The following is a 10,081-nucleotide window of genomic DNA, read 5'->3' on the forward strand; positions in this document are numbered from 1 at the left end:
AAGTGTTCCTAAATTAAAAGTTAGTCAAACGAGTAATGTATTTGAAAATTGTGATTTTCATATACATTATTATGGACTAAATTAAATTAATTCAAGTGTTGAATTAATTAAACACTAGTGAACCTAGTAGAGTCCAAATAATTAAATTAATTCAAGTGTTGGATTAATTAAACAACATTGGGCCTTGTAGAGCCCAATTAAAAATAATTATTAAACTAGTGGGCTTAAGTAAAATCAAGTAAGGTTTAATTGGTCTCAAATTTGTTTGAGACAATTAAATTAAAGTCCATGGGCCTTGTAATTGTTACAAGCCCAAATAGAATGTGCATGGGGAGGTGAAGAGTTGGGAGACAACTTTTTCAATGTTCAAGGCTTGGCATGTAACTTTTTGGCTTTAACTTTTTCCACAACCAAGAAAAGTCTTCCCTTCTCTCCTCCCCATCCCCTTTGGACAAAAATTTGAAGCCAAAAATTCTCCATTTTTCTTTCTTCAATTGTTGATGAAAGCACACACTTCTCACAGAAAAATGCTCTAATTTTTCTAGTGCAAAATTATAGTGGATCTACCTTGTTAGTGGTGGACCTAATTTGAAGAAAAGAGTCCAAAAGAAAGGTGAAGCTTGTAGATTGTCATCCTTTGAAGAGCTTAGTTGTTTGACAACTAAGTTGGAGCCATCATCAATCCATTGTGATTGATAGGTATATTTTCTAAAACACCCTATGAATGTCATATTGTGTTTTTGTATTTGCTACACATTCTAGTGAGGTGTTCGAATTTTTCCTCGTTGAAAAACAATTTTAAAACTTCCGTTGCGCATTGAAACACCTTAATCGATCCCCTTTCATAACCATCGTTAAATGCTCCCCCTCAAGAAATGAATTTAAAATGGGTTTTTTAAAAAAAAATTTAGTTTGAGGGTCAAAAAACTCCCCCTCAACAACTGAATATAAAAACTCTTTTTTGACAATTAATTATCTAAGCATCCATTTAGAGGTTATAATCATTCAAGCATTTCAGGTAAGAGATATTGGAAATATTAGTTCATTCACTTGGGAACACAACTGGATAAATATGATGTTTATTTAAACAAATGGATCTCCCTTGTATTACACATTTAAGTACATCGATAATTTAAGGGAAATTGTTACTACAATAGCATATCTTAAACAACATCAAATATCAATTGGTTTATCCATGATCGAACTGAATATACCAACAACTGGTTGCCTTGAACTCTTTGAAGTGCTGCAACGACCTTGAGTCTCTTTGTCAGTAGATCAGCTAGCTGCCTTGGACAAGATCTCTGTACTACCCAACTAGTCGAGCTGACTCAAACTGAGCTTAACTGATGCTGATCTGAATTGATTATCTGTATGACAATGAAGCGGCGGAATATTGATGTGATTAGGTTCCATTTTAATCAACCAACATCCAAGCATGGCTAAGTTTCTTCTGAAGAACAGCTGACCTGGAAGGCTTTGTATCTGAAACCCTGTCTTCTGAACAGTTTTGCTGAACAGCCAACATGTAAGACTCTAGTCCCTGTAGGCTGATTAAAACCCCAAAGCTTGGAGTCGAGAGAAGTGGCGATAATTTTAGTTGCAAAGGCAATCCTCTCAACCCTTCACAATGAGAGATAGATAAACATTTTAAAATAGCTTTGAAAATTGTATAAAGTACTTTTAAATAGCATTTTAAACTATTTTAAAGTAAAATAATTTAAAACACAATTTTCTTCAAATGTTCTTCTTAGAACAACTAGCTCTGATACAAATTGAAGGATCGTGTGTTCAGCACCTCGAGATGCTTCAAACATTATATTCTCCAATGAGCTGCAATAGCTCGTGTTCTAAGAATGTTAACACCGATTAATTAAATCGAGTTTAGTTTAAAACCAAGTAGAAAAAACTCGAAGTAATCCTTCGTGAAGAAAGCTGCTATATTTGAAATCATTTTAACTTATGTAAACTGAATAACTGAAAAGCAGAGTATCAGTTCTGGGATATATCGGTTCAGTTATGGTATGAAATAAACTGATAACACCTCGAACTGATCAAATCAATTTAGAAAATGATAGTTAAACATTTAATACACAAGATATGTTTATGGATATTCAGAGACTTCAAATGCTCCTACGTCACCCTTTCCACCACCTTGGGTAGGTTTCACTAAAAGACTTTGATCTATACAACAACTTGTACAAACTCACTCAGCTTAGGACTTACGCTACTGCCTAATCTGAACTCCTAGCCTAGACTGAAGGAAGCACCTTTCAGCCAACACTTCTTTAACGTCTGTGTGTCAAAGACTACATACACAAGTTTAACGTCTTTGTGCAAGACTGTATTTTGGTGGTGGAGAGTGAGTGTGTGTGTGTGTGTGTGGGAACTGAACGAGGAATACACCGGAAAGGTGTTCCCACACACTGAGGGAAATGTGCTTCTAATCTAAGCTGATAACACGTTGAAGTGTTCCTCTGAACTGATTGCTTCTTGTAAGCTGATTAGAATTAAGCGTGCCCTTTTCACACTTGTATTTCTTATATTATGTGTCTTCGCTTTCACCGATCTTCTATATATAGGCGAGAAACTGATCGTACAGTGAGACTCAATAATTGTATCAGTTGCAGCTTGAATGCTTTCCTTGAGATTTGTGTCTTGACTTTTCTGACATACCTTTGGGAATCTATCGGCTTTAATCTTTGCTGCAACGTTCATTTATTGTACTATTGATAATACAAATGCTTTACCCAGTACGCACAACTGGATTCCATTGAATAAGCTTGTCGTATTCAACAAACTGATTGATTCCTAACTGATGCTCTGAAATGGTCAGTAGAACTGGTCTTGAACAGGTTTGGTGAAATCAGTTGGCTCGTCAGCTGAAATGGTTTCACTGATTCATTTGAACTGGTCAGTTGGGCTTTCCATCAGTTGAGCTCTTCATCAGCTGGCCGTGCTTCTGAAGGTTTTCTGCTGAATCACCTAACAACTGATAAATCAGTTGAACTGTTCTTTGTTACATTAGTTGGACTGATTAAGTTTGGACAATCAGTTGGCACTATTAGTTGACGTTCTCGAAAGCTTTAGCTTAGGCGAGATAACTAATCAGTTCGACTTCTGATCAGTTTCAGTATCCTGTGCACTACGATAAATAATTAGAAACAAAATAACAAGTTTTGTTAACATCAAAATCAAGATTGCGAACATGAAATGTTCCAACAGATATGTTTCAAAGCAAGTGACCCATAACATAATGCGCCTAATCAGACTAAACCACAGTACTGGGTTGGCAGGGATGTCCACTGCCACATACATAAGATTCCCGGTCATGCTTTACCGGATGGATTGGTCCCTTGTCATGCTTTACCGCTTCCCAATCCTGATCAAAACCCGATCATGCTTTACCGAGGTGGAGAGGTCCCCGGACACGTTCTTCGGCTTCCAAACCCGTAACGTAATTGGTCACAAAACAAATCACATATCTCAAAAACATAAAATATTATCTTTTGCACGTCGAACATTCTTACCTAGCTAGCGTTGATGGCTTCGTTGGATCTCGCTTGGGCTACTGCTGCACATACTAACACAATATTCATGCAACTTAGATCCATAACTTAACCGTACCAATCGTACTCACTCCCGAAGTAATTAAATAACTTATGACTTTCTAGACCACTCCGGACTTAACCATGTTTAATCATCATTCTAAACAATGACATCGAACCCTGAAACAATCCTGATATGGAGTATGAACATTTCCCAAGCAATGGAAGACACAGACCAATACAACCTAAAATAGTAGCTCAAAAATCCCTGGACTAGTTCCTAGGCGCCGTGCAATGTGGGGCTGCAGTGCTGGTAAGCGCCTAGGCGCTGCGTGTTGGAGTAGGTGCCCGTCGAGCCAAGTGTTAGCCGAGAGTTCATGTTTAAACTCTATGTATAAAAAATATTTATTTTAATAATATTTGAAATTATTGATTTGGCACATCTTTATCTGTATACCCATGCTAGTTGCATAGATAAAGTCCTTGAATATACAAATAGTAGAAAGAATATGAGATGCTCATATGATGAGCATCATGAAACTCATATTTGGAATATTGTATATTCTAAACAGTTCCTAGTCGATTCAACCGCCACTAAGAAAGATAAAGGCCGCTCGAACTTGAGACTAGTATTTGCGATGTGAGTACCATGTTTCATTGGTAGGGGACATTGTGATGTCCGAGCATGCAGATAGGTGCTCCTTGTAGAGTGCACTGAACAACCCCCCATAAAGGACTTTCCAAGTGGTTTCCACTTATCGAGTAGAAACGTCCTAGTTTATGATTGTACACCATTAGTCCTTATGACCCGGGACAACATTGAGACTCTATATGCTAGCATTGCACTTTGACTTGTTTACCGACTCTCATGGGATCATCAGGTGACAAGGTTGGGTGTTCTGTCGAAACATATAGGAGTCGATGCATTGTAGTCGAGGATTCACTGTTTACCTTCGGGTATAGATATCATATGTGTATGTAGTTTGAAATCTCTGATCAGAGTGTTGGTGGTAATTATGAAAGGGGTTTCATAGATTACACAATCGATGCAACTACGACATGACACATAGTATCGATTATTTGACAGCTCTCGATATACCAATAGTGTCGAATCGGTCGGGATATATGAGATGAAAGAATTGTACTGTACCCTAACCGTAATAGATTGGTTCTTGCAGGCACTATCATTTGATACCTAGAGAATCATGTAAGCGATGCTGCTAGGCGTTTAACATGATTGTTTGGATACTAGATGACTTGAGTTATGACATTTTTATTATCAAGGAGTTGATAAATAAGAATGAAGCAACTGGGGTGTGCTCATATAAAGACATGTTTAGTACTGAATCACATTGAGATGTGAACCCACGGCTAGTTGTATCATTGAATCATTGAGGGTCACACAAGTGCTAACTTGTTAGATCCTGTTGAGAAGTAAAATAGTTCAATATGTTGAACGGCTTATAAATGAGTTTATAAGCACAAAGAAAAATCGAAGTATGACTTATATAAGAGGATTATGGGGAATGCAACTTTTAATTTGTGGAAGTGTTCCTAAATTAAAAGATAACTCAAATAAATAATGTATTTGAAAATTGTGATTTTCATAAACATTATTATGGACTAACTTAAAAGTGTTGAATTAATTAAACACTAGTGGACCTAGTATAGTCCAAATAATTAAATTAATTCAAGTGTTGAATTAATTAAATAATATTGGGTCTTGAAGAGCCCAATTGGAAATAATTATTCAACTAGTGGGTTTGAGTAAATTCAAGTAAAGATTTAATTGATCTCAAACGTGTTTGAGATATTTAAAAGTCTATGGGCTTTGTAAATGTTACAAGCCCAAATGATATGCATGGAGAGGTGAATAGTTGGGAGACAACTTTTTCAATAAACAATGCATGTCTCTCACATGCAATTTAACTTTTTCAAGCACCAAGAAAATTTCTCCTCCCTCTCTTCTCCAAGCAAGATGGCCAAAATTTACACACAATATTCTCTCCAATTTTTGCTTCTTTAATTGTTGATGAAATCACACTATTCTCAAAGAAAAATTCTCTAATTTTTCTAGTGCAAAATTAGAATAGATCTACCATGTTAGTGGTGGACCTAATTTGAAGGAAAGAAGGAATTTGAGCAAGGAGTGCTCAAGAGAAGCTTGTAGATTGTCTACCTTCAAGAGCCAATTTGTTTACAACTTGGTTGGAGCCAATAATCAATCTTTGTGATTGATAGGTAAAATTACTAAACACACTATGAATGTCATTTTTGTGTTTTTATGGTATTTGCTACACACAACTAGTAGGTGCTCGATTTTCTTCATGAAAAATATGATTTTTGAAACTTCCGTTGTGCATCCGGGCACCGTAACCGATCCCTTTTCACTGCGTGCCAGCGCCGCGGCGCTACATGCACCAAAAAGCTAGAGTTGTGGCGCCATAGGGGCAGCGCCGCGGCACCAGACACGCGTAACACAGGCGCTGCAGCACTCAAAATACAGTGCTGCGGCGCTAACCCTGTGCGAACCAAACTCAAAGAATTCATCTTCTACCCTATCCTTACTCCACCCGGACCAGCCTCGAACCACTCCTCCCTACCCCACCTCTGTACCTTACTGGACCTTTTCACTCACGGCTACAGCCCCAAACGTCCTCAAACAATGAAACACAACCACAACACGTCACAATCCCATGAACCCGAAATTCGGCATAAATCGCTTCCCTACGACTTCTATTGTAACCAAGCCTTACCGACCCGACACGAAAAACCAAATAACGTCTGATCACAACACATGACATACCTAGACGCAACAGTAACCACTCAACGGTTCCCAACGAAGCATGCAACCAATAAACCTCGAGAAAACATGAAAACACATTTTTGATAGCATCATGGTTTGAGCAGTCGCACAAGAATAATATTAACTCACTCGTTTCTTGACCAAAAATTACGAATTTATTGTTAAATTGAAGATATCGAGAAGTAATACGTTTTATATGTTGAAAGTTTTTCAAGAAAACCGACCAAAAATTTACAGGATTCGAAATGACAGCAGATTCATTTTTGAGATTTAAAAATCGTTCCAAACATCATTACTTAAACTTTGCATAACATATACGGATTTTTACACACAATATGCATCAAAATATCTACTATCATAAGATTGATGCGAAAAATGAAAGATTATACATCTTTGTGTTAAAATGCACAAAGATAACGAATATCGACGCGGTGGATTACGGGAGATGACCGGGAGACGCTTGCTGCATGTTTTCTTGCTCGAAAATGAGCGTGAATCTACAGAAATTTTTCAATGAGAGGTGGCTGCTAAAAAGAAACTCAAGAACCCTAGGCTTTCCTTTCAAAAGAAAACACAAGGTGTGTGTGTGTGTGCAGCCGATGGGTGTGTGGGTGTGTGTAACGTGTGAATGTGTGTGTTGATTAGGGAGTTAATTAGGGGGTTAATTAGACTAATAAAAATAGCTAATAATCAATTAACATGTTAATTAAAATACTAACCCAATACTATTAATTACCACTGATTATACTAGAACCCCTAATTTTGATAAAAATATACATGTGTCAAATTTTTAAGATTTAAAATCTCCAACTATTCAAATTAGTATTTTTGAAAAGCTTAAAATCTTAAAATCATTTAATAAATTAAATTAGGCTTTAAAATTCTTAAAATTTCATAAATCATTTAAAATACCAATTTTCTTGACTTGAAATAAAATACCACATTATTCATAAATCGCCTGAATCGTCACCGGTCTCTTTTCCCGATCCCACATCGAATATTCGGCTGAAGCATTAAACTCAAGAAAACGTTTTAACGTGCATCAAATAAACATGTAATAATTTAAAATAATGCAAATCATAAATCATGCATCGTTAAAAATCATTTTAAAATTAAATAAATAATTTAAGAATTTAATATAATGCATGAGTTTACATGTACTGATTTTGGGTTCTACAAATAGTTTATATAAAAAACACGCTAAACTACAAAAATTTCATATCAATAAATATCATATACTTTGCAGATTCTGAATATATAATTTGATTTAATAATAGCTAACAAATGCCTCAATTTCAATATAATTATTAAATTTTTGTTTATAATAAATTGAAAAAATTTCCAAATAATATAACTATAATCTTCTATTCTTCGTTAAAATAATACACTGTCCAACAATCTTCAATTTCTGTATGATTAACAATTTATCTGATTTATTCCAAAAATTGAAGAATTTCAAACATCGGCATAAATATGAAACTTATACCTCCACTATCTCGTGTCAACGATCTCAGAACTGAAGTCGGTTTGATGATTGGATAAACCAATAAATCAAAAAGTCAAACCAAAAATCAAAACTCTGATTTCTCTGTGCTATCTCACTACAAGAAATTCCACATTCAACAACACCCAAAAGGACAACGGTTTTATCAGAAACCGTTGTCTTTTTCTTTTTTACAACGGTTTTAACGAAAATCGTTGTCTTTGTGAATTTTTTCCTTGTCAAAGACATCATTTTTTTAAAAACCGTTGTCTTTTATGGGTCAACAACAACGGTTTCAGCAAACCGTTGTCTATGGGCGTGCATTTTGGTTGCTAAGACAACGGTTGTGCTGGTTTTTTATTTAGCTAAGACAACAGTTTTTGTTAAAATCGTTGTCTTTTATGGGTTACGACAACGGTTTTTATACCATTGTCTATGAACGGGTTTTTCTAATAGCTACGACAACGGTTATTAATATCGTTATCTATGAGTGCGTTTTTATGTAGCTAAGACAACGGTTTTTAAAACCGTTGTCTATTAATAAAACCGTTTTATGTCTCTGTTCGTTCAACAACGCACCTACGACAACGGTTTTAATAAAAATATCGTTAAATTTAGCGACGGTTTAAGCAAAACCGTCACTAAATTTAACTACGGTTTTATTAAAACCGTCGCACTTTTTAAATTAACGACGGATTTTGGTAAAACAGTAGCTATTAGAGATGGTTTTATCATAACCATCGCCAATAGCGACGGTTTAATAAACAATCGTCGCTAATAGCAACGGTTTAGGATTAACTGTCGCTAATAATGATGGTTTTACCATACTCCGTCGCAATTTGTCTATAAATATCTGCATTTTCGGTCCATTTTTCTCCACACCTCTTCACAACATTTAAAATTTTTCTCTCTTATACGATTTTCGTAGTTTTTTCGCTTCAATTTTTTGTAAAATTTTAAGTGTATTTAAGATCATGAATATTGTTAACATTGTCATGTTGTAATTTTTTTATATTTATTAAATTGTAGAAGTAATTTTTTTTATTCTGCTGAAAATATTAGCGACAGATTAAGTTTGTATACCGTCGCTAAATTAGCAACGGATGTTAAAACAATCGCTAATTTTAGATACTCGTAGCGACGGTTTTCGAAAATCCGTCGCAAATAAAACATAAGACAACAGTGAAAAACTGTTGTCTTCGAGCGCACTATTTAACCACGGGACCTTTAACAACGGTTTTACAAGACCTACGACAATAGTTTTTCACCGTTGTCTTTAAACGTCTACGACAACGGTTTTTCACCGTTGTCTTTGAACACACCCTTTAACCACATGGCCTTTAACAACGGTTTTACAAGACCTGCGACAACGGTTTTTCACCGTTGTCTTTAGCCTTTTTTTTGTAGTGTCTCTTCTCTGTTGAAAAATGAATATGTCGATTTAATGGAATGCCTCCTTTTTAAAAACAATTATATATATTAATAAAATATACTAATATAATATATAATATTTAAATTTTCAACATTGATATATCCATTCAGGTCACTAAAACAATCAAAATTTTCAAAATTCAAAACATGAAACTTCCATATTTTTGAGTTTTCTACGTCATCTCCAAATTTTAAATCATTCTTTTGATATAGTTAATTATTTAATAATTTCACGTTACTAAATAAACAAATTATTATATTTACTTCAGACATTATACTCTGGGTTATGAAGTACAATGGCAAGTAATCCATATACTAATAGGATCAGATATATACTCTTGTAATTTTTTTTTAAAAAAAAACTCAGGCCTCGTTTCAATCTTTTCACAAAAATCACATCATCTCATACATAGGATCACATGTTTTTTTACTACGAGCTGAAATCTATAGTTCTACAACTGACCCGCCTATGCTAATCTATCACAATGTGATACCAAAATTATTTAATCCGAGGATGATTTAGCATATTTTAATTTTTTTTAAAAAAAATTATATAAAATTTGAACTTTTTTTTGACAATGTGATACCAAAATTATTTAATCCAAGGATGATTTAGCATATTTTCGTGGTGTTTTTTTTTTAATATAAAAAGAGTTATGTAAAATTTGAACAATTTTTCACATAATTAATCTCTTATGATCAAGTGTCATCGGTCCTGTCTCCCTCATGCAAACGAGGACAAAAATATTAAATAAAGCTGTAAGATATTGCTGAACATGAGGCAAAAAAATGATGGAAAATGGAATAATCTAG

Source organism: Primulina huaijiensis, chromosome 13 (genome assembly GCF_012295235.1).
Source record: "Primulina huaijiensis isolate GDHJ02 chromosome 13, ASM1229523v2, whole genome shotgun sequence".
Taxonomy (NCBI): domain Eukaryota; kingdom Viridiplantae; phylum Streptophyta; class Magnoliopsida; order Lamiales; family Gesneriaceae; genus Primulina; species Primulina huaijiensis.